Raw genomic sequence first — 26792 nt, 5'->3', positions numbered from 1 at the left:
TTATTCTCTTCCCCGCGATCTCGCGCTCGATCGAACGCGATAAATCGATCGAACGTTCGACGCGTGACGTGTGTGTGTGTGTGTATGCGGTGGTACTTTATGACCGGCGATCGAATCCACGATCGTGTCGTACGAAAGCGCCGATCGCAGCGGTAACATCTCGAGCGAAGCAGATCTCGCACGAGAACGTGCGACGCAACAAGTGTGAAAAGCATGTAACCAGTGTGTGACGAAAGGCGCTCAAACTGAGCCGGTGGTCCGCGAGACACTGGAGACCAGGGACCGATTGTGGGGGATGTATATACGGTGGATATCAGAGTGATAACACCGCCCCTGGTCTTTCTCTCTATCTCTCTCTCTCTCTCTCTCTCTCTCTCTCGCGATAAACTCCCGCCGGGAGGCAGCCACTTGATCGATACGCCCGCCGGTTGCATTCAGCTTCTTTCTTTCGTCTTCGCATCTGTCAAAACTTTGTCTTTTTTTTTTCTTCTCTCGCGGTATCTTTTGTTACTTGAAATGGAAAACTCGTGGTAAACATTTCCCGTTGTTCAAAAATCTCGTACGCGTGATATATATACAACAATTATTATCGACCTTACGACCTTACGATTTCGTTCTATCGTAAAGTTGAAAAACAAAACGCACGTGTTGTGCGCGCGAGTCTCACCTCGCTTCAGCCGAGACGTGGTTACAACACCACATTGACAGCTGAATTTATGAAAAAAAGTTTGCGGCGCAATTTATTTTGTACACGCGCACGCATAGAGGATTAAAGAAGAAAAAACGAAAAAAGCGAAGGAGAAAGAGAGAACATAAGGGTTATACAATTTTTCTCGAATATTTTATTTTGAATGTTATAAAATTAAAAAAAAAAAACATCGAGTTTTTAACACTAGATTTACCAGACCAGTCATTTTGACTGGTCGTGCAATTTCAATTCAAAATTTTTACTGCATGTAACATTTGCTTTCCGAAATGATGTTATGACTATTGTAGCTATAAGTAGAGAATACATTTTATGAACTTAATGGTACTTTATATATATTCGTAACAAATATATTTTTTGTATTTTTTAATAGGTATATTTAATTAGCTGGTATATCTAGTGTTAAACAGATATTACACCGAAATAATTGTATTCTTGTTTTGAGGATATCTCACTTACTTTAAATATATTTTATATTAAAATAGACGCCAAGAAGAGTTTCTTATTTTAAGAGGAAAATTCCCTAAATAGTAATATTGATAAGAATATATACTGATTAGAATATAAAAAGCCTCTATGGAAAAACAAATATATCTCACTATCGAAAAAGACTATGTTCTTAAATAAAGAATATATTCTTAATTTCAGAAGAATATCATCTATAAAATCTTTAAGAAGATTTGTTAAGTATAAAATCTTCTACTTACGAGAATATAATTTTTTCGGTGTATTTAAACATATATCGTCGCATAACGTGTAGCAATTAAAATGATGCAACAAAAAATAAAAATCGGAGAGATACGGTGTAATGCCGATTATTCTGTACCGAACCCGCACACACACTTTAGTTTATAAAATTTATTACTTGAGAGAAAATAACAATCGCAAACTTTTTATAAAAAAACTTTTTATGCTTTTATTTCAATCATTCGTGTCGTCTTAAAATTGGCATCTTAATTTTTCGCAACTTTTTACATCGCCTTTTTACATATAGTCGTGCCACCCCGTAGACACAGCGTTTTAATATTCTGTTTTATATTAGCGCGAGTATAATCGCAAATGTCAATAATGTTCGGCCATTCCCTCGAGCAATTGAATTTTATCAACTTGACCGTCTCAGGGTCGCCATTATATTTCTGTTTAAACATTCGCCTGCTGCGTCACGTATCTTCCTGAGTCACCTAAGCGCGCGTCAGTTCGTCACGATATTCGAAAACATCTTCGCGATCGTTTTCTTTTTTTTTTTTTTTTTTTTCCCCGATTTCAAAGGATCCGTTCTCGTCGCGGATTTATTTACATCGTGTCTGTTGCGCTAATCTCTCGATCGATTTCAAAAAAACGGAAATTACAGGCATTGAAACAGCCGTGCCAGGAGCGCATTTTTTTTTTTTTTTTGAAGCGCATTTGTCAAACAAATTTTTCTATTACGAAGGCTGTGTGTGACGAAGCAAGTTTCGTGTTTCTTTAAAATTAGCATGTTAAATTATGACGGCAAGTTGTCACACCGTGACAACTTTTGCAAAATAGCTGTTCAGAATTTCTGCGCGCGTGCGCGGACACAGAAGTTATATTGAAAACATTCATCTTTCTCTCTCTTTCTCTCTCTCTCTCTCTCTCAAAAACCATTCAGGTAGTTAATTAATCAAAGATTGTGTCACGCATTCCGTCGGTTGTCGAATCGAGATCTTATGAGTCACGTGTGCGGCTATACAAATGGACCGTTTGCTTTTAATACCACAATATAATAAGACAAACTTCGGCCCTCGTTTGTTCTCCAGCTGATAAAACTATAACCGGACAATGTCCTGTCTCTTAGTTCAACACACACACACACACACACATTCTTTAATTTAGTTTTTTTATATCATAGGTTTATTTATATATAAGATTTATTAATTTTTTTTTTACACAAACAATCCCCTTTCCCTCCGACTTGTCAAACCCATAAAATGTTTCTTTCCATTAATTGTTTACATTTTCATTTTAACTTGTCGCAACGCAGCTAGCCGCAAGTATCAGACATCGCATTTATTGTGAATATTAATTTATACGTTGAAATAATAAATATAATATTTTTTACGAAAAAAAGAGAGAAAAAGAGAGATGAAGCAGTGAGCGATATTATCGCGTCGAACGATTTTGTACGTCTCATTTCGTAACTATATTTGCGCAAATACTCCGAGAGAGAGCAAAATGTCAAGCTGTTACATCAAGATGTTTTTAGTTTTGGTCAGACGATGAAACCAGTAAACAAAGTACAAAAGAAAGTCATCTTGTGCAGTTGTTTTTATCAAGTTTTTTTTTTACCGTGATTGGCGATTAATTGTGACGATTAAAAGTAAATCGAAACGATTTTCTTTAATAATTTTCTTTTAAACATAAATTATTGTTACGTATACAGAAAAATCTCGTTTATTTAACAACTGTGTGTGTGTGTGTGTGTGTGAATTTGGGCCAAAGACACAATTCGTTATCAAGATTGATCTCGTTTGCGCGTCGCGAGTATATCGATATATATCGTTAGTTTCAAATAACAATTGCGATCAACAGATCGTAAATACACGACGATCTCGAATGATCTCGCGATAATGCTTATCAGTTTCTAATATTGAAACTTGTCATAGAGTATTCTTATCGTCTGTGCAATCAACGTGAACTAATTACTTCAATAAATTTACCGTACAAAGATTAACCGCGATAAAGTTACGAAGTAACTTATTTCCGATTTCGATCACGTGACGCAAAATCTTTTTTCCGTCGCCGTTCATCTTCATGAATTATTAATTGATATTTTTTTGATATTTAATTCTGTGCTATTTTATATTGTTCATAAATTTGAGAATTAAAACATCCAATAAAAATTGTGACGAAAATTCTTGCAGCGCAAAAGCTGTTCGCAGGCAAACTTAAATAATCGGGATTTTAATCCGATGATCATAAGATTCGATTTTTTAGTTTCTTGTTTTCAATTAGCGGATAAAAATTGTATACACATGTATATATATATAACATTTTATCGATTCGACTAACAAGCTTGACTTGTTTGACTATTAAAATTGTTGTTCAAATAATAATTGTGAGGAATAGAATTTTCGTAGAACCGCTTACAACAAAATAGACACAGACTCGCTTGAAAAAAAAAAAAAAAAGAGAAAAAAGAACTAAAAGATGATAGCAATCGTTATCGTTGTCTACCGAGTCCCCTTCGTCGAAGGCCTGGATTCGCCGTACAGTCGGGTACTTGTGTCTCTGCTCCCCGGGTTCAACGGCGGGGTCACGATAGCGTACAAAAGTCATGGTTCATGTAAACCGATGTATATTAAATCATCGCCATCGTCATATCGATAGTAGTTTTTGCTGTTATTCTTCGCTCGGCGTCGCCCTTGTTCGCTGAGAGTTGCATCGACACGATCGCGTTTACAGTTTTTTCTACGATATTCGATCTCACACAAATTTTTCTCATACTCGTCTTTATATATATATATAAAATCAATTTATCAAAATCGTTTCTTTCCGGATTTGAATTGTCTAACGACGACAAAAAAACTTCAAAGCGCGCGACCAGTAGGTCAACGGTGAAATAATAATCAGCTCGATCGAGTTATGTGATCGAGTTAAGTTGTAGATATTGAAGGTGTAACTTTGTATCTTGATTGCGTGATCGCGTTGTAATTAACGTTTACTCGATAACGGGGCCGCGATGAATTTTTCGTCGCGCACTCGCGTTAGTTTTCGATTCTGAATATAAGTTTTATGATTCTTTGACGCGTGACTTTCATTCGTCACAGATTGCGCAATGTGGATCAGTTCGATAAAACGCGGCATGAGATTCTAAAACTCGAGAACTGGAATAACAAACTAAAATCTAATCTTAATTAAGATAACTATAAAGAAATATCTGGAAAAGGATCAATAAAAAAAAAAAAAGGTTAATAAACTTTCAAACGACCATCGCGCGCGCGTCTTTTTGCGTTCAACTTTTACGTTTTTTGAGTAAATTTTCAGCGTTGAAAATAATTAAAAGTTAAAAAACTGTGTTGTTTTTGTTTATAAGTAAATTTTATTTATAAGTTAATTAAACTATTTTACATCTCTTAGCGGTGCCCTTTTTTTTTTGATTTGCGATTATTCAATTATTCGAGCCAGTTTAATTGTAACTTAAATAATATTTTGAAATATAAATTCTTTGCGCTTATTATTATCAACTGGAGGTCACTTTGGTTTGGCTCAGAAGGAAGAAGAACGTGCGCGGATGCGATGCAGACCGCACACACATCCGCGCACGTTAAATTAAACAACCGCATAACCGCACCGACTATTGTTGGTTAAAATTTCGACCTAGTATATCTTGAAATCTGCATAAGATAATCGGAATATAATGGAATAAAATATTTTTTTCGAAGCGACGATCCGATGAAGTTGCAAAAAAATTACACGATTTTATGATACATGTTAATGCAATATTATATATCAATAAACAATTAAACTTCGTAGAACAGAGAAGAGATTGAGACAAGTTTTACGCGTTATCTTCACGGAAAACAAAAATGATTTTAAAAAATTATATTAAAAAATGAAATATTAATTTGCTAAATAAGCGTATCTTTTACTGAACAACCGATTCAATTACATTTCGCATAAAGAACTATCACAGAATTTCTCTTTTCGCGCGGCGATAACAATTTTTTTTCTTAATAAACGATAAAATTCTTTCCTCGTCAGAGAGAGAGAGAGAAAGAGAGAGAGAGAGAACACGAATAGTTATACATGCGCTACTGTGTTATTGGTCCTTATCGGGCGTATATAAGTTTTTATTATTTTCTTCGGTCCGTGACATTAATAATTTTGCGCATATTGTATGCGAGATGCAGAGAATAACACAACATTTCTCCTCCGTAATTACCAAATAGTCTGATACCGCGTATCTATTATAATTACTGAGTGAGCATGTACGCGGTGTTATCGCCGTCGTGTCACGTTCAAGATTAATACGCGAAAATAAATTTAATCTAATAATAATATATCTAAATGCGCGCGCGACTTAACATCATGATTCACGTCATAATATCGATAATTCGTCTATTGACTTACTTTTTTTTCACGGAAAGATTTTTGCTCTCTGGAACTTATCGTACGTACGTTACGTGTGCCTTACGATACGATTGGTAATGTCGTAAACATGTAATATGTTACATATTACACATTAATAACCGATTGAAATAAAAACAATACAAGATTTTACAGAACGCGTACGTGTAATTTGTTAAATAAACATACGTAGAGTATGAGCGTAATATATTTTTTTTTTGCTCACAAAATTAACTCGCGCACAGAACAGAAAAAAAAAATGTATTAAAATAATATAAATAATATCAAAATATCAAAATGATACAAAAGTGTATAAGAAACAATAAAAAAGTATTTTTTTTTTCGAAATCGGTAAATACATGAGAATTGCTTGTACAAATTTACGATATTTACATTTTCCACGTACATTGTAAATAACAAATGAAAGATCCAAGTCCAGCCATTATCGGATGTTTTAGAAAAGCGTTACGTCACGGTTCAACGTACATGAGAATACATAACTACGAATTTCATGTATATAAAATTTTCCGTATATATTAAACAACTAGATCTAACGCTTTGGCGTTACAATGTGGTTACCACTTTGCTTTAAATACAATAAATGTAACAACGATTTCATTTATTGTATCGAAATACATTTTATGATTATATTACACTTTTATTGCACTTTAATAGTTTATCTTTCGATGTTGATAGAGGAGGAACATAGCATCGAATGAGCTTTATTGTCGAAATAGAGTTAATTGAAAATATTTGTCACATGGTAGTAGTCACTATTATATAAATGATAAAATTAATTACTTAATAATTTTCTTCTCCGTTTGTTCTCTAAACGCGGGATCTATATGGCCTCTGATCAATAACAGTTTGCGTCATTATCAAGATAAGCGTATTATTTCGCTCATCGATCAGAGACCGGAGATAACCAGAGATAGAAAGATGACAGCGAGGAGATAGAGGATAAGCGTATAATGGATGCTCTAAAATGGCCGCTACGGTAGAACGCGAATGGCTCGTTTACAAGGAATCGAGCTCTTCCTACCTTAGTGTTTGCTCCGCCTTCGTTTATATTTATCCCATAAATTGTCATGCTCGCTGTTTTCTAATCCGGTTGATTAATATTAATACTTACTTTGCAAATCGCTCGTATATTACGTGAAAAAACATAATTGCGGATATTCATATCGTGAATTGAAATTATGTTATTTAATTAATTTATTATTTATAATTCGCGCAAATTTCTGACAAAAGAAAAACACCATTAATTGCGTACAATTTCGCAATAATTTTTTAAATTATTATTATTATTATTATTTCAAATGCAATTAACCGCAATTCACCGACGAGCGATTTTTTTGTTTTTGAGAAAAAAAAAATACTTGGAGCAGAGAATATATCTGAACTATATGTTCTAATTTTTGAAATGTTTTTTGTTTGGCAGTTATACACGCGTTTTTTTTACAGTCACTTAATTTTCTTAAATGTTATTTTAATTAGAAGCTTACTATGTATGTCGCATAATATTACGTACTAATGTTAAGTTCGTCGATAGTCAGTTTGTTTCAGCAAAAACTTTTTCGAGTTTTGAAAACAAAAAAATGCGCAACGTCTAATTTTAGAACCACGTACGACCACATCTTTTTTTTTCAGACGCGTTTGTATGTATTTTCTCCGGGGATTCTACCTTTTAGGTTAAAGTTGTTATCGCGAAATCGTGAATTATGTTCGTTCGTATACTTTTGAAGACGCCTGTTCTACTTACGCTAGAACAGGCGCACTAAACGACAGATACTGCGTCGGTGGTGGCGCTTCGTTATAATGGAAATGCAAGATAATGTCTGTGTTGTCATTGTTCATGTCTGACGAGTGTTAGAAAGCGAAAGCTTTTTCTTTCCAAGAGAGAGAAGGAAAGGAAGAAAGAAGGGTCAGTTAACTTGTAGTGGAAAACCTTTTTAGAGGCAAAAAGTATATATTACCTCTATTCTCTCCTTGTGTTAGGTCCGGGAAAGATAAAACGGTGTAACTCGTCAAAAAAAACTCGTAAATTTCAAATACAATTGCGGTTTGCTCTCGAGAACTATCATCATAAAAGAACACTTGCTCCTGAGAACTAAATCAGAATTAAACCTACTTTCACGGATAACAATTTTCAGACACAAATAAAAATTTTTCAACCCGTAATAAATTAGTGAGAAAAGAGAGCTGAAAGTTATACTCGCGAAAGTATGCGGACGATGACGAAAGTGAAATTTTTGAGATAAGTGTAAAAGTGTGTGTATATTTGGAAAGAGAGAGAATGATAAAACGCGCTTTATAGTTGGTGAGCAAACCCCAGCGAAGAAGTATATATATATACGGAAGCTTAACCGCATCACATGTGCATACACACACATACAAGCATATGGTACAAAGTGCCACGGGGTAAAGACTTTTATATTCCACAAATGAGTTTTTTTTTTTTTCTGATAGACGTACGACGATACTGTTGTTTGGGTAAACATTTTCCTCTGTTTTTTCACGCAACTATAAAAAGTTGACTTTTTCTTTTTGAATATATATTTAAAGCAGATGTGATTTTTGTGTAGAAATTAAACGCTTCTTTCTTTTTTTTTTTTCTCTATAAACAGAATGTAGAGAATATTGACACTCTTTGTGTGTGAGAAAAGCAAGAATTAATTATTATTTTGACAGTTCCGCGCGCGCTGTGAAAATTTTCCTTTCCGAGCGCGACGTCATTTGGTTCAAGGAATCAAACATACTTAACATATGGAAATTTAACGTTGTTTTTTCTTACATAAGCATAATTAAATACGAACTAGTTCACAAACGCACGGTTGAAATAACTCACTCATATAAGCTCGTTTGTTGTTGTATATTTTACTCGACGAATTCGCAAATATAATCATATGACAATATGACAACCACTCAATTAAATCACTCTTATAAATATTTTTCCAACTTTTGGGTAATACGTTTTGCAAAACTTTTTTCAGTGACTTTTAAAAATTTTATTAGCGACTTTTTGCAACAATTTTACATTTTATATTTTTTAATTTTATTTAATACAATTTTATTCTCCGTGTTCAAACTCACACACGTATTCATTATGCGTGTAAACAATTCAAAGAGAAAAAATTCTCTGACGACGATCTCGCAATTTTTATTTTAATTTAATGCTCGACTTAGGGGAACAATTACTTTCGCATTATATATGGAAATTAAAAACGCAATTCGTTAAACTAAAAAATGAGAATTTCTCAGAAACGCTGCGTGAAAAACTTTCGACATTAATGTTCCTTGTCGGAAGAGCGACAGTTATACTTGAAGTTTCTCGGCAGGTACTCAACAGTGGTGGCAACTGTTGCGTCATTTGGAGCCGGCAGCAGGTATTGTTTTCGAGTTTCCTGAAACGAGTCTGGGCGTGCGAGTACAAAACACCTCGGACCGTCAGGCATTCAACGGATGCAACCATCGCGAGCTGCGACATGCGAAACGATATACCGAGTGTCGCTGAAACACGGAATTATCGTGTTGTTTTACATTGCGATGCGTAAATGTAAAACATTACACGATCAGAAAAATTATGTAACGTTCGTGCGTTTTAAAGTTATAGACTTAAAAAAATTATTATTTTTCTCTTCGTTTTAGAATATTCCTAATTGTTTTTTTTTTTTTTTTTTAAACTACTTTTTTAATCATTCTTTTCCGGAAGAACACGCGAAGAAACATCGCGGTGAAAAACTTTAACGGCGGTTCCCTCGCGCGAAACACGCCGACGCTTTTCGTTCAAGGTTGTTGTTGCACGACGGCACGTTAACGAGCCTCCATGTTACGTGCGCGTAATCGAGAAACATTTCGCAAACTTTAATGCGTCGCGAATCGACGCGAACGTACATTACAAAGAATTGAATCCGCAAATCTCGATTCGAATCGACACCTCGAAAAGATAACAAATACAATTGTATCGTTTGTATCATTGAGATGATAATATCGCGAGTTACAAGCAGTTCGAAAGCGATTTTGTTTTCTTTCCTTCTCAGTTATTATAAAAATGTCACGAAATTCGAGGAAAAACGTACCACCGAGTTAGAAAATATAATCCGCGCTTGCGTATTTGTCTCTCTTTCGCTTGATAGAGAAAAATAATATTTTATATTAACCGCGAGTTTGTATATAAATGATCAATGATAAGCCCGACCGTGTTTCGCAACGCAGGCCAAGGCGATGACATATAGCACGGGAAACAAACAGAGTCGCACAATTGCTTAATCTTTAACGAAAAATACATGTTCTCGGTTTGCTCCGGTTTCGTGCTGCCGAGCGGACGGTTTTTCCTTCTCGCGCGTGTCGCGCGTCGATTCGATTTTCGTCGTCGCGCATTTTCTGTGTGTGTACATTTTTGAATGTCTGGTACTTAACCAACATTTATATATCTCAAACGGACGAAGATGAGCGGGGAAGGATGATTGTGGGAAACCAGAGTTATACGTATCGGCAATTTTCTTTACTACCTATACGAGAGAGACGCGATTTGTTCCCGAGACTGTGCGCGCGCGTGTCTCGGCCAAATGGTGGGAAACTCCGCGATTCTGTTTTGTCGCAACAATCATCCACTGGGTGCTGCAATCGACGAAACGCGGCAATTTCATTTCGTAGAGCAAAATCGGTGACACTATTCCGGAGCACGTTTCCCGGATTGCTTTCGCAATCTTTCGCGTCCGCGCGCGCGCGCGCAACTCATCTCGCGCGTGCTACACACACGCGCGCACTTTCTCCCACTTCGAGATCGGCGTCTTCGTTCGTTTTTCGAGAGAGACTCGAGAGAAGAGTCTCTCTCTCTCTCCGCGAGCCCCTGTGCTTGAAGAAAACTCTATCGTAACGTCCAGAGCGAGAAGGGATCGCTCCGTCCTGAGCGCGCCGCAACGAGAACGCACATACGACCAGCGAAGGAAACGGCGGAAGAAATTGACGAAGCGACATTTAAAGAAACTGCGCACTTTTTTGTTTTTTTTTTTTTTTTTTTTGCGTGTGAGATCGATCGGCTGGTGGCATCGTGCCGTCGACGGGTTCTCCGCGGCGACTGAATTTCACGAAATGCCTGAAGTGCGTGATAATGCACACACAGAGAACGACTAAACGCCCCGACGATATCTTGACTCGTACACTGGGTTCTATCTTAGGCGCGGGAAATGGTGGGTGGCTCTCTATCGAGCCCCCGGTGTGTGTACCAGCCGCAAAGCGCGATACCACTTATCTCACGATATACCGGTGCCTAACGAAACCTGACGCATAAGCTGTTTCACGCATTTTTTTTACGAGTCGCGCGCGGGAGATCCCCCCGTTGCAGTGCTCATCTTCGAGCCGCCGCGGAACGTGCGTGTTCCGACGCGACACAAAAAAAAAAAAAACAAAAAACATTCGAAAATCACGCGGGTAATTTTTTTTCGAAAGAATACGTTTGTTTATAGAAAAAGATCTCTCTTTTTGTCAGATTTGTCGGTATTTCGTTCGTACATATCTCGAAAACGATCTTCTTCGCTCAATTCGGGATGTAAATATCCATTTTTGTTATATATCGGTTTACATACGACTGATTTATATTTTTATCTTCAGCTAAACCGCGCGTGTACATTACCGTTATGTATGTATGTATTACCGCACCGTGTTGTTGCGCCGAGTATTTTATTGCGGCGTGATTTTACTGGCGAGCTGAAAAATAAAGCACAAGTCGACCGCTTCGCAGTTAGATGGCTGTAGTGGTTGCTTTTATGGAAGTCGATGCGTTTTCTATTTAACGATATATATATATTGCACACACCGGCTGCCAGCGAAAATTGCATCGATATTATATTACACGAATGCAAAATAAATTGACTGTATTACGTTTTAAATTCCCCTCGGGGGAGGAGCTTGCGTCAGCTGTTTGACGAATCATCGTGCGAGGGGGAGATTGTATATTTAAAAAAAAAAAAAGAAAAAAATTTGAGAAACAACCATTTCTCAAAGTTACGCTGTTTTTTGTGTCGTAACTTTGTCGCCGCCCAGTCGGAAACGACACACGCGGTTTCGTTGTAGCTCGACGGAAAATTTCACGCGGCCATTAATATTCGACTTTGGATCGCGCTTAGGACAGCGCGTGACGACAGCGAGCGGCTAATGAGACGCGCGCGCGCGTGTGTGTGTGTGCGTGCGCGCGCGCGCGCGCGCGAATGTCAGGGGGAAATATTATCATTCAGATAAGAATCTCTTCGGGTTCCGACACCCGATTCCCCATAGTGATCCGTACGCTCAGTGTTTACCTATGTATCGCGTGTACGCGCCCCACGAGTGTGAACCTTATTTCTTAGCCTTCTCCGTTCTCCTCCGGAAGCTCCGATCATGTCTGATCCGGACCTGCGTCGTGATCGCCGTCCGGCATTTTTTTCGCGCGATAATATAAATACGTTCGTATAACTTTACTATATAAATATTATGCAAATGAGAGCGCGCGCCGAGATGTACACGGTGTCCTGAAAAAATTCGGTTCTTCTCTCTTCTTCATTCTTCGCGTTCTTCGGGAATTCGAGATGAAATGTACGAAGTTGAATTTTTTTTTTTTTTTACATCCGTTTCGTCTGTAAACATCGTTTTGATTGTGAAACACCACTACGCCTGCCTTTGGATTGTTTTTTTGTTTTGTTTTTATAAGCCAAATTTTAACTCGACAAACTGACTCTTTCCATCTTTACGGAACAATTTTTTTTTCGCACACTAACGACAGGTAGGTAGTTTGCTTTTTTGATACTGTTCAAACATGCAACACAAGAGAAGATAAATAATAATAGTCGAAAATAAATGAATACACACTACGTCTGGATTATTATATGGAGAGACACTTCTGAAATGTGACACTTCTGAATTTCATTTGTCGCTTTGGTTGAATGTTTCATTTCCGAGACAGGTGATTAAAGTGACATTAATTATGGACAGAACATTTACAGTGTAACAAATCCTCGGAATGTTGGTTAAAATATTTCTTGTGTCAGTTTCTTCTCTGAATTCTGACTCGCTTATGAAGCATTATCTTTGTTTCTCTCTCTCTCTCTCTCTACAACTCAGGTATGTTTTACCTGTTAAGGGTATTTCAAAATTCTGTGTCTTTGGTATTTAACCTAACCAAGAACTATAATACACGTAACGTGAAAAATGGCGCTTTAGTAACGCTAGGTAAAATTTTAGAACATACTTTAGCGTGTCAAATGTACGTACATTCCATATAACTTTAATCTTATTGCGTCTGGCGCCTTCGCGTCGATGCGAAGACAATAAGTAAGCGACAAAGAGAACTTGCACGTAAGTCCCCTCGTACTGTCTCGTTTAAATAATTATTATCTTAATGTAAAGAATTTTTCGCTGCGTCATATACAAAGTGAAAAGAAAAAAGGACGTTACGCGAGAGAGACACTTGCAAGTCGAATCGCAACATTGTCGATCAAACAATCGCGACCAATTTGGGATCTTCGTTTTCTCAAATTTCTTGTGCGTCTTTCGGGTCCGCGAGAACTCGTTGATAGTCACTGAAGTCTCGCAACTAGTTCAGATAAGGTATCGCCCGGCGGTCGGTCGCGCGCGATAGCAGCGCACTTTGCAGCGTGGCCCCGATGTATGTAAGCCGCATACTCGCCTCGCCGGTTCCTACAAATGCACGCATACGAACCGCTCTTTCTCTCTCTCTCTCTCTCTCTCTCTCTCTTGCGCGTATCCTTGCAACTATAAGAAAAATACTTGATTTCGCGTCGGAGGAAAAAAAAACAAAAACCACAGCGGACACGCGAAAATTCAGAAGCGAGGTTCGCTCGTCAATCGTCGTTCGATTCGAGCTCTTCGGGGTCGAGAGCGACGGTTTTCCCTCCTCTATGGCGTCACACACGTGCCCGCGGTCTATATCGCACGTCACACATTTTTTCATACATTTGACGCGAGGCGTCAAATTTTAAACCGCCGCGGAACGGTTTCCATAGTTACTTTTTTTTTCGCGAGCGAGTTGGTTGTTTGAAATTTATTTTGCACAAATTTTCGAATTTACACTATACTAATACGAAGACAGCTCGCGACATTGGGTTTTGAAAAAACTTTTATCGAGCGCGCAAAAGCTGTAAAAAATACATTTCGAATTTAAGACTCGTTGTAATCTACGTGCGCGATAAAAAAAAAGTAACTTAATGATCCGGAAATCGTGTTCTAAAGTTGTACGGTTGTACATCGTCGCTCTTTCTTTCCAAGACAGTGACTTGCGTTCACGCCTACATTTTCTCTCTTCTCGGTCTCTCTCTCTCTCGTTTATACTGTATCGTATGTTCTTTATCGTTTTTTCGCGCGCTAGTGTCATCCCCTGAACTCTAATCGCTTGTTTAGGAGAGTGAAAAAACATTCAAGGAAGAAGAGAAGAGCAGGAAAGAGAGACAGAGAGAGAGAGAGAGAGAGAAAGCGCGTAGTGTCCTGAAGTGCGAGATCTCGCGCCGGTTTAGATTATTATACACGACGTCGCAAGTTCACGGACGCGCTGAAAGATCAGAGATAAGAGATCGTAGACACTGACGCAAGGATGTCGGCGCTCTCTCGCGCTCGCCTCAGGAGTGGGTCCTTACGTTCTCTGTCGGAGTAGATAATACTGATAATCGCGCGTGTCGGGTGTAGTACGCGAGAGCGTAAGTATATAACTCGCGCGTCGTGTTGATAGGGTAATCTCTTGCGGTAGAGAGATTAGTCAAGGACGCGGAGATAAACTTCTGCATTGTTAACACACACCCGTTCTCTTCACCTTTGCGACGCAGACTCGCGCACTTCCTCTCTCTCTCTCTCTCTCTCTCTCTCTCACACACTGTGGTTCGTTCCACACGGTGATTGTTCTTCTTCTTTACTTCGTTTCTGACAATGATGACGTCACGGAGAACATAATCGGGTCAATGTGACGACGATAAAACAGCTCGCAAAAGAGAGCGCGCGAATCCTTTTTTTTTAAATGACCTTGGTACGTGTCGCACGGAACGTGGGGGTATTAACGATAAATATTCTATATCGCGTGCCAGTTTGTTATAAAAACAGCGTAAAATTACTAATGGTGTTTGATATCTGACGCTTTCGCGATGTGTTGTATTATATCATAGAAAGATGTTTTTCGGGTTTTGTAATCATTTAAGTTCATTTCATCGGGGGTTTTTAAAGTATCAGATTGCTCTTTAAACCCTGACGAAGTGAGCTGAAATGGTTCACAAAACGCGGTTATGAAAATGACACTAACGCGGGTTTTCAAACCCGAAAAACATCTTTGTATACTAATAACATTGTTAGGAAGATAGTTTTCTTTTTCGAAACAGAATTTCAGAAAATGTTTGTGGAGTGAGTTTTCAGAGATAATCTCTATAAGATCTTCGGAAACACACGAAGTTACACGAAGAGACACATTTCACGATATCTCACACACTCGTCGCGTCTTATCTGCCGTCAAACGAAACAAGCTTTAACGGTTCCTCCCTCGCGCACCTGGTTGCGCGTTTGTCCGAGGGGTTGCGCGTGAATCCTCTTCGGTTTTGTCCCGTTGAGGAATAGAGGACAGCTGAGCAACCCGCGTCTACCGTCTTCCGTGGGGTCGCGGTCTCCGATAAGAGGTGAAAAAGCAGTTTATTTTCCCATACGAAAGCTGGAGCGGAAATACGCCGCCGCGTCGCGAATGCGCCCCCTCATGCGGGTCTTATCGCGCATAAAACGCGCGTATGTGTATGTACGTACCTCGTCGTCAACTCGGCCCACTTTGTGACCGTTGCTCGTAGCTCATGTTAATGAGCACGCGAACTGAATCGATTGTCAGAAATCAAGGATTTCGTTTGCCGCGCGCTTGTTTTTTTTTTTTTTTTTTTTTTCGTGTAACTCGGAATATTTATTGGCACGATCAGAGAGAGAGAGAGAGAGAGCAAAATGATTTTATTATATATATACGCTCCTCTGTATTTATTTATGATTTATTATCTAAGATACAATTTAAATTTAAATTTATTATCTAAGATACAATTGTTTTGATACAATATTTTCTTTGAGTCCGCAGTCTTAACCCTCAACGGACGGACATGGGTCGTTTTCGTCTGGAGCAAAATTACTTTCTGTGAAGAAAGTAATTTTCTTGTTGTCATATTTGCTAAAAATTATGAATTAAAATTTTTTTTGTCCACTACATTTAATGATGGTGGTCTTAAAATAGACAGTTTAAAGAGCATATACACATCGTCACTCCCTACGTATAATTACATAAGTGTCACATATGGGATTTTCAGTTTATTACATAGTGACACTCAGAAAGTCATGTTCTTTGTGGTCACCAAGTATTAAAAAAAAATATTCATAAGTAAGGTAAAAATTTAAATCCGAAAGATCCCTTAACTAGGGAAACTATATATGAAGCTTCAAACTTTTAAATTGCTCTCCTCTAAAATTTGCGTTTTGGAGTTACGGGATTATGACGTAGGGAGTGACGACATTGTGTTTCAGGTTTTTTTAGAAATATTTAATATTTTTAAAAAGCCCAAGACGAAAACGACCCACGTCCGGCGAATTAAGGTGACGAAAAACAAAACACCGTCCGTTGAGAGTTAAGTGTTTTGTGTATTATAAAAAAAAATAACTTTGTAAAGAAAACAAAAGAAAGAAAAACACCGAAAGAATGTTACTCGTACTTTTGTGACAAATTCTTTAAAAGATTAGATTAATGAATATCTTAGTTCCCAATGAAGATTAAAGATTGTTGATAGTAACAAAGAAAAGTATTTTTAGATTCAAAGAATATTTCAAGAAAGACAACGAAAAATACATACAAACAAAAGAGAATTATTTTATTTAAACACACATGTTCAAATATTGTAAAAAAAAAAAAAAGAAAACTAAAAACGGTTATTCACAGTCGGGCATTATACTCAAGACTACCCTAAAATAATCTTAAGATGATGCGTAAAACAATTGAAACATCACATTCATGTTAACAACATTGGCTATTGTTAATAAAGAATAGCTTGTCTAGTCTTTTTGTTATACTTTCAAAAGATTTGTGCAGGTATATGATCTTTTTACTTTAGTAAAGTATAGTTTTTCGATGTGTATTCGAATATGCACGCGTATATTCTCTTTTGGGTCTTCTAAAGATCTCTCTCTCTCTCTTTCTCTGACGTTTCAGTTTTTATGCTGTACTGAATTTTCCAGACGGTCTTTTAAAAAGCGTCTGTGTCGTTGTTTGGAATCGCATTCCAGTGGACATACGTAATGAACAATATTTTTCCTTCAGGAGGAAAGTTTTGGAATTTCTACCAAACACAAATACTCTCTCTTAGTTTATAAGTTTTTTCTTTTTTTTTCTTTTTTGATTGCATTAAACAATTTTTTCTTTGTTCAAGCTGCGCTTGAGGGGATTAATCCCGGAACGGTTAAAAAATAAAGCAACAATCAATCAATCAATCAATCTCTTTTTTTTTCTTCACGTATCTAATGTGATGATTTTACGTTCTTTTACTTTTACGGCGATCAACTCATTGAGGGAGATTAATCATTTTTGACAGTTTAATCTGTGTGTCTTCTAATGACAGTTTGAAGAGAGTAACCGAAAAAGAGCGACGATCTTGGTGCACTCGATATTTGTTTACATTACAACTAGAGTCGGAAAAATACCGAAGTTGCTCAACGATATCTCGCGGATACAATTGCTCATTAGCTACTAGAGCAATTAGGATCGTCTTAAGGTTAATTACCCTCGATTGTTTTCTAATTTTCAGTTTTACTTTAAACTTTTACACAATGTTTAAAAACTTGATCTGAATGAACCCCTGAATTTTTTTTTTTTTTTTTTGATTCTTTTTGTATTCGGCAACAATAATATCTCGAATTAAAATAAGTTTTTTTTCAACATTAATCTCAGATACATTTTTACAATTGGCATAAATAGTATCTGTTATATCCGGATATATATATATATATACACATATATACATTTCTACATAATAGTAATTTAACCTACAAATAATTACCTACATTATTTAAACTACAAATAATGTTGTGTGCGTACCTTTTTTCCGAATCGCACAAAATCTTTGAACACGTATTCGTGTTAATTTTCTAATTTTTTTCCGCACGATCCATTATTTTTTATTTCACTTCACACAACAGTATGAAAATTGCAATTTCACAATGAAGTTTTCTAAATCTCGATGATTTTTATTTCAATAGAATGTGCACACGCGCACATTCAATAGAGAATTTTAGACAAAAACCCAATCAGGACCGCATAAGGATTTCCACAATGAAGCGTTAATAGAGCAGTCCTCATTGCGGCGCTGACAGAAGGGCCACACGTATCAAATAATACGGTAACCCTGATGTAGACACTATCAGCACCGGATCAGGTTTTCCAAAATAAGGCAAGCCATGACATTACCTGATTGCGCCCGGAGCAAAATGCAGGCAAACCTTAATCATTTTCTACTCGGGTCGGGTGGGGGGATAAGAGGGACGTATTCTCTGTCATTAATAGCGCCAACGGACGCCGTGTCGAATGATATCGATACTTTTCTTGAGACTAATTGTGTCTCAAAACGTAAAACTCAAAACAAATCCATAACGCAGTCCGAGAGTCTACGTCGTTCCGAAACAAAGACTGTACGAGGAACACATGCGCGTGTTGTTCCCTTAGGGATCAATCCCGCCCCGAAAACGCCCCCCATCATTCTTTGTTATCTACGTACCAGACGTTGTACGCGGTCAGGCATTTAAAACTTGTCAAAACATATAATTAATAATCTGTTAAAAATATGACGTGATTTCTCGGCCTTTTTGTTTTTTTTTTTTTTATCTCCTTCCCTTCACTTTTCTTCATCTGAGTTCGCGCGTTACATTTTTTCTTGGTATTATTGCTCTTTGGATTTCGACGATTAGAGCCGATGATTAAAGACCGATGACTAAAGATGTTTAGGTTTAGGTTTAAGTTCTGTTAATTCGTTTCAAATATGCGACACCCTTGTCTGGTTTTATGTTACACAGTACATTTGTGTCTTATTTCCTGCTAGATGAAGAAAATTCTGTAGGTTTTAAATTTTGAATTTTCTTTAAAAATAAAAACCAAGCCATTTTTTTGCGTTTTACAAGTTTTTCTTGTAAAAGTTGTTTGCGCAAGTGTAAAACGCGTAAGTGAAAACAAATTTCACTTGTATACTTGTGCAAACAATTTTGTAAAAGCTACAAACTTTTTTCGAAAAAACGTCAAAAACACAGCGATACGTTATGTTACAAATGAAAGGATCGGGCAAAAGAAAATTCATTAAGTTTTTTTTATACAAACAAACAATCGAAATAAATAAAAGAATCAGAACGGCCGGAAAGTTCTTCTCCGAATGAAAATCGCCGTCGAAGCGACAAAATGAGAATCGCTGATGCGGTAGAACGACGAAGGTGACGGTAAATCGAGGGAGAAGGACGCAGGAAAGCGTACGAGGTATTATAACAAACTGCCGTGCAATATTTTATGGGTTCCATAAGGAAACGTCGTGACTCGCGATTGTTCCGCGTGTAATACCGGCGCAAAGGCGATCGAGCTCGGAGCGGTAATTAATGCGAGAAATACGAATCGCGTATCGACGGGAAAATAAGTGCCCGTGCACTTCTTCGCGTTGCGCTTTTACGTCAGCGTTTTTTTTTTTTTTTATTTTTACTTCGTTGCACCGCGAGCGCGTGTTTTTGCGCGAGGAAAATTTCCCGACGCGCGATAATCGAGAAAGATCGAGATTTGCAAAAAAAAACATTTCAAGATCTCTCTCTTCTCGCGCATTGATAATAAAGTTACGCAACATTTTGCAAACAAAATATTTTTCGCAGCTTGAAGATCTTGTTATCGTATAATACGATTAGAGATACGCATTTGAGAAAATAATTCTCCGGTAGTAAAATGCATCCGAAGCTTAACTACTGTTGGTCACTTTCTCCGCGTGCGTTCTTCGCGTGCGAACTTCTCTCGTATGCGCTTCTGTGTGCGCGCGTATATGCGTCGCGAACGAACGTCATTACACGTTATGCACGCGCGCGATGCATACACGTTCCGCGAACTAATGCCATCTGTGATTCGCGACGTGAACAATGTGACGTACAATTTTTTTTTGTTTTTTTTTTTCGAAATCCGCAATATTTTATCCGTGATTTATTTCTTGAATTTTTATAATTGATGTGTTGCGCGTTGTTATGTTTATCATTTTTATTATTTTCTGTGTTACGCGTATTGCTCACGCGATGTTTCTTATTTTTTTTTTTATCGGCAACTATACACACGCTTTACGGTCAAAACGATGCGGTATTTTAGCACACATTGTGTGTTTTTTCTCCGAGTCCTGGTGCATTAACACTTTATTAGTTGCTAATAAAAAACAAAACAATTAATAAAAAGATTACGGCTCGAAGGTAAATAAAAATATAATGCGCGTAATAAACCAGAAGAGCCAAAGGTCCAGATGGTCTAGATGGAACGTCGATTAAAAATTTTTTGTAACAGTAGTACTGAAGATGATCCACATTAAAGGTATCGAAACGTTTACTTGTTAAAAACTCTGCTTATGTTTTTTAATCGACGTTCCATCGTCACCCTGGACCTTTGGCTCTCCTGATTTATTACGCGCATTATAAAAAAAAAAACAAAAAAACAAAAACAAACAATGCCGTACCGGAGACTTTCGTTGCTTTTCACTTTTCGCTCGTACATGAAACAATAGTATAGAAAGATAATTGCATTTCTCGGAGACGCACCGTAGTGTCAAATGAAGAACTTTGCGACGTTTTCACACAAGGACACATGGCGTCCGAATTGAAATTACAAAAGCGCTTTACAATAGTTTCAAACTGTTTTCTGTGTATACAAACGCGTAAAAGAAAAAAAAGGACCGAATCTAATTATCATTTGTGAAACTATCTTCTATATATGCTTTGAGCTCAAGAATACAAGTAATTTTAGAAGTCAGTGAGAAATAGTTTTTAGCTTATTTGTGGTTTTTAAGATTTTTCTAGTTTTATTTCAAATAAGCATCTCAGTCTGAAACGCATTAGTGTGCACAATGCAATGTTAGAAATAGATATGTTTCGCTTTGTGACACTCGAGTAGTTTTTTTTTTTTTTTTTTTTTATTTTCGTACATTTCACAAAAGACTCAAGATCGTTCTTTATATCGTAACAAAAAAAACGAAAACCGTAAAAAAAGGTTAATGCTTTAGAAAGAACATACAAAAAACTGTCTAGTCTTCGGTTTTTTAAATCTTTTCTATTTAAACAGTAGACAACAATTAAGCAGCAATTTTCCAAAAAAGGTTCGGGATCATGTCCCTTATCTCTCTCAGACTTCTTTTTGAAAAATCAAGAGTGCTTATTTGAAAAATTTATTTCGAGATACGCGTACATAATAAATTTTACCCTAAGATTCTTTTCAAGTGAAAAAAGGCTTTTTTTAGACTCGTTAACCGTAATCGTAATGCGCGTTGCTTTAAATGTTTCGTCATATGCGGCAAAAATAAATTGATCCGAATTGTAAAGTTTTTTTTTGATAAAATGAGATCGTGCCAATTTGCTCGTATCGCCTCGGGTGACTTATCGTCGCGAAAAACATGTCGCGAGTTCTCAAGGAAGACACGTTATCCCTCTGATAACGCAAACCCTAATTGTTATGTTTCCGCGCAAAAGGTGCGACGACGTAGCGACCGAAGTGGTCAGACACGTTTGTCCAGAAAGACGGTTAGACGCATTCGGTATGCAATGTCCGATAATGTATAAGGCGCCATGATTTCCGTTTAAGTAGTCGTAATAGTGTCTTCCCACGAGCGTAAGATCAACTCGCGGCATGACAAAACAATTTATAGCAAAAACAAATTAGCAATAAAAAAGATTTTGTCTCTTTTTGAATGCAATGATTGCGGCGTTAAGCAAACAATGAAGATGAAACAACCTGATGAAAAAGAAAAGAATGAAAAATATTTCGAGAACCACGCGTGTGCGCGTAATTTTGAAGAAAATAAGATTGTAATTAATATTTAACGTTGATCGAGACACAAATTATTTAACGGCGTCGAATTAGCGGGATCACTTCCTCTAAATTTTATTTCAGTTTTTCTCTCTCTCTCTCTTTCTCTCTCTCTCTTTTTCCTTCCTTCTCTCTTCCCCCTTTTCTCTCGCTCTCTTTTTTAACAAGCATAGATTTTGTTATCGCTCTGGAGCAGGAGTCCGGCAACGAAACCGGATGTCCGCCCACTCAGGATGTGACGTCAGAGCTGCCGACAGCCCAGCAAGTACCGTAAACCTGCCTGACTGCGTGCAAGGCAAAACATTTTCTTCTCTGTCTTTCTCCCGTCTCCGCTTTTATTCTCCGTACTGATTCTCCGTTCCTTTCTGTTCATTCTCCGCATTCATTGCTCGACACACACACACACACACACGCACACTTCGTGATATTTTGAGATCTGATATGTTTTGAATAAAATGAGAAGTTGCAAACACAATAATTTGGTGTCGAATTGATGAAAGACTCGAGTTTTTTTTTGTTTTTAATGAAAATGTTCACAATTGTTGTTCACAATTCGATGTGTGTGTGTATGTGTGTGTGCACGATTCAAATGCAAACTTGGCTTCGCAGTTTGTCAACTCGAGATGGCAAAATCAGGGGCGAGCACAGTTCGAAGAAGAAAGTTTGTTCGAGAGACGTCCGTTAAAATTTACCTTCGAAAAAGGTGTGTTAATTCTTTCGCCAAGAACGCACACATAATATCCTGTTTGCGGAAAAACAGAGAAGACTTTTTCTCTTCGCACTTTTGTTTGCACACACAAAAAAATTCGACTATATCTCGAGAGAGATATTTTGTAGAGCGAATGCTGAAAAGATAATAAGAGATAAAAAAAAAAAAATTGAATCCTTTTCGCTCTTTCCGTCAAAGTGAGGGAAAATCACGCGCGAGCGCAAGTTCGAGATGTAAATACTTACGTTCTTGCGTGACACATCTTTTAAAACTAAAAAAAAAAACAAAAAAAAAAATATAAAAAAAATGAACGCAAATAATTGAACATTTTCATATTCTGCGTTTTACAACGACATATAATCACGTTGTTTTTTTTTTCCACTAGATATTCGAAAATTTCCAGAGCCCCTCCCCTCTGCGGAAGAGCGTAGCCCCCCTGCTTACACGCTTCCAACATGAAAAAAATGTACACGATGTCGAAAATTAAAAATTTACAATAGTGTGGATAAGGCAGTTAGAGCATAAACACTGTTGTTGATGTGTACATGTGTAAGTAGTTGATTTATTTGAACTAAGTGAGCATATATAATAGACGTTTCGACCTTCTTTTTAGGTCCTTATCAATATATTAGAAAACGCTGATGTTATTTTCTTCGCAATATGATGTACATTTTTCAAAACTTGGTATAACGAGTAGCTCAGTTGCCACTTAGTTCAAATAAATCAACTACTTACACATGTACACATCAACAACAGTGTTTATGCTCTAACTGCCTTATCCACACTATTGTTAATTATTTGGAGCTAATCAACGTTTTCATCATAAATTAAAAATTTACTTTTGAAACTTCAATTGTTTACAACTGTTTTTTAAACAACAAACGACGGCTAAAATTTACGGATTGTTAATCAGGAAGGTGTCCTTGACAACATATGTTAAGCTCATTAAGATTGGAGAGGGGTGACCTTTTCTAAATACTACCACCTTTACCACAGTGGAATGTTTTTAGTTTTATCGAAGTGCGTTATATTATCGCCATCAGTGCTACAGGTGCGACAGTAGTGTTTTGTTTTTTTTTTCTAGAACTAGAGTTATCAAGTGTCCCTTTCTTTTTTTTTTCTAGAACTAGAGTTATCAAGTGTCCCTTCGGCAACCTTTGTTGATACGATCGCGGAGTCGTAAAATATCTATAGCTCGGCTCTAATAAGAGCAGCTCTCAAGCTGCGATGATTCTCAGCTGCGATCTCTTTCACATCTTCGAAGAGCATGGTTTCTCCGACCTAAAACCCCATTACGCGGCGAATGTGAGTTATATAGAGGAGCACCGCGACCTACGACCCTCCACGATGACTGATTTATTGGTCTCGCTCTCTTCGAGAGACCGAGACCTTCCCTCGCTCGCTTCTCTTCGTTTTTTTTTCTTCTCTCTCTCTCTCTCTCTGTCTCTCTCTTTCTCTTTTAGCCAAGATGATTTTTTTTTTTTTTTCAACAAAGTTACGCACGATTTATAAAATATCGATAAATTTGGCTCTCTGTTTGGGAGCGCAATAATTTCCCGCCCACGAGAAGGGAGAGATCGTGAGAGAGAGATCGGGTATCGGTGATTCTTCGCATCACCTCCGAAATTAATTCGACACGACGAGACGTGTCGTGTTTCAAAGCAGAGCGATTGGGGATCGATCAACGGAATGAAGAGATTTGTATTGTCGAACTCTTTGCACAACTTCGGGGAATGGCGTAGTTTTGCGAGAATATATTTTCTCTCTCTCTCTCTCTCTCTCGTCGATCTTCATCCGAATAAAATTCGTTGTTGTCGAAAATTATTAGAATTACACGGGGGCGGAAAAAGAGCAACAGACCGGCAGTGTCTGATGAAGTAGCGAGAACGAAAATATTTATTTGACGTTAGTGGTTGCAAGATCTAGAAGCGCCAAGTGCTCGAAATATTTATCGCGCGCGTACATTTCTAAAAAGTTCCGCGATAACGCGGAAACGCCTGTTGCGCTATTAACAAACTTCTGAAACAAGCTGTCAAGTTTTCGTCGCTCTCATCAACAACACGGTTGAGATAAGATCGACCGGAGGCCGCAGGGACTTTGGAACACAAGCTCTGTTTTACAGACACGCGAAGGATCGAGCGCGCCCACCGTCTCTCGTGAAAAAAACGCCTCGACGATCATTAATTCTTCAGAAGTGTCGAACTTTCGTCGTTGGGTGTTTCTCGAGGGAACCGATAACGGCGAATTAATAGTAATTTCACGATAATTAAGAAAGTATTTCATCAAAACAAGACGGTATATATTAGTCACCTGACTGAACTGGTCGACAAAAACGCGATTAACACACGACGCAGCCGTTCAATTGCTGTCTCGAACGATCTTCGTAACAGGTCGGATCGAAAAAATTTTTTACGTCTGACGTTTGTCGTGAAATTTACATCGGCGGAATCTGATACGCTTCGTTAATGCGGCGCGTGTCCACGCGGCGGCTCATCAATCGTCGAGGGATTTTTCACGAAGTGGCGCTTATGAACCGAGAGAGAGAGAGCGGCAATTTCAAGAGAGAAAAATAAAAAGATTCTAAGAGGGGTTGGTTTGTGGTGTAAAAGGCGGCAGGCGCGGCGGACACTTAAACGTTTCACTCTCTGTCGCGCAATTCGTGCCCTTCTCGTGTTACACCGCGCTGTCTGCGTTACGTTGTTTGCGACTCGTGACGGCTGAAACTCATCACATACGGGGGGAAGAGACCGGAGAAAAGAGAGACCTGTCGTCTCTCGAAAATCTCCCGTCTCTCGAAACCTTCCGAGTCGACCGAAATGTCACAGCCGGGCGTTGTCGGTCTGTGTGAGAAATATAAATGCACTCTTTATCTTCACAAGATAGACAAGTTGTATGTAATGATAAAATCAAATTTAAGTGTCTATAAATAACGTGTGAAGTGTAAGATCTGTTGAAAAGACTTTTTGATTTAGATCCATTCGAAATTAGGACTTTTGGCAATAATACTCAAAAAATGACGATTTAGGAAGAAGAAAAGATCATCTATGGAAGATCCATGGGGGTTAATGCGGTATGTCACCGATATGCGACCTTTTCCCAGAAAAAGAAATTTACGCAAATTTGAATTTTTCTACTTCAAGTAATCGAAATTTTTTTGAATAAGGTGCTTCAAGTAATACAATCTGAAAAACTGTGTATATATAGCATTAAGATATTGTTAAAACAATAGGTTACACTGTTTGTTACTGGTTGTTGTACACACTGGCGACACACAGATCTTGTTATCCAAATTAGAACACGTCAGATGTCAGCTATAAGAGTGTTTTATTTTTTTTCAAAGAGAGACATCGAGAATATATATATATATAAATTACGAAATAAATATTCAATATATATATATTATTATATATATATATACAAGTTATATATATATAGTATATATGGTAATTATTTAGATTAGGGGCTTCCTCTCCGATTTTAATGAGCTTGAAATATGTTGTTAGGGATATGATTCTGAACAACTTTTCCCTATACATGTTACCGCCGCTCGGCCTTAGTTTCCGAGATATTTGCAAAAAAAGTTTCAGAAACAAATTCTATGTTTTGCGACATCGTGTCGATTTCTGAAGTAAATATGTTGTTTGGATAACACGTGTAGGCAAGGAGGGCTATTCTTCCCCGCAGGGCTTCAATTATCTATTAACACGTAGACTGCCATGGGAGTCACCGGTGACTGACGACGCAGCAAATAATAAAAGTACATAATTAGAGTAAATGTGGATAAAGGGCAATCGCAAAAATTGTCTACAGCGCCGTGGGGGTCACCGGTGACCTCCAGCACGAAAAATGCTTCAAGCATGATTTTATAACTCACTTTATTTGCTGCAAATAATATTTCGACATAATATGCATCGCATAATGAAAAATTCACGTTGGCGCCTTGGGCAAACCATGGAAAATGCGTCTGGCAGTCAACGTGTTAAACTAAAAATTTACGAAAGTACTAATTGAATCGTCCATGTTGAATCTTGCTTCTCGTAGAAAGTGTATGCGTGTAGGAAGGGGGGGCTGCGCCCTACCATTCTTCATTGGTCTCACTTTCTTTTTCAGTTTGCTGCGCAAACCAGACTGTCACGACCAGACTGTTGAGAAAAACGTTGCCAGACAAAAATGTGGAGATGATTCACTTAATACATACTAAAGAATGTATGTATATATATATATAT

At 37.7% G+C, this 26792-nt stretch overlaps 1 protein-coding gene across 4 annotated transcripts in view; it reads left to right on the top strand.

The window, feature by feature from the left end:
- LOC109856590 (box A-binding factor-like) overlaps positions 1 to 26792 on the top strand; it is a 74608-nt gene that overhangs the window by 760 nt on the left and 47056 nt on the right. Inside the window, exon 1 of one of the 4 annotated variants that reach the window (XM_020432034.1) lies at positions 12537 to 12554. The exons of the other annotated variants lie outside the window; for them this stretch is intronic. The gene's annotated coding sequence lies outside the window, so the exon portion shown is untranslated. Of the gene's footprint in view, positions 1 to 12536; positions 12555 to 26792 lie in introns of those variants that run through there. 4 annotated transcript variants of the gene reach the window in all.

This window comes from Pseudomyrmex gracilis, unplaced genomic scaffold (assembly GCF_002006095.1).
Source record: "Pseudomyrmex gracilis isolate BER0280 unplaced genomic scaffold, ASM200609v1 scaffold_125, whole genome shotgun sequence".
Taxonomy (NCBI): Eukaryota; Metazoa; Arthropoda; class Insecta; order Hymenoptera; family Formicidae; genus Pseudomyrmex; species Pseudomyrmex gracilis.
The sequence above is the reverse complement of the archived record's forward strand: the minus strand, read 5'-3'. Positions and strand labels throughout refer to the sequence as shown.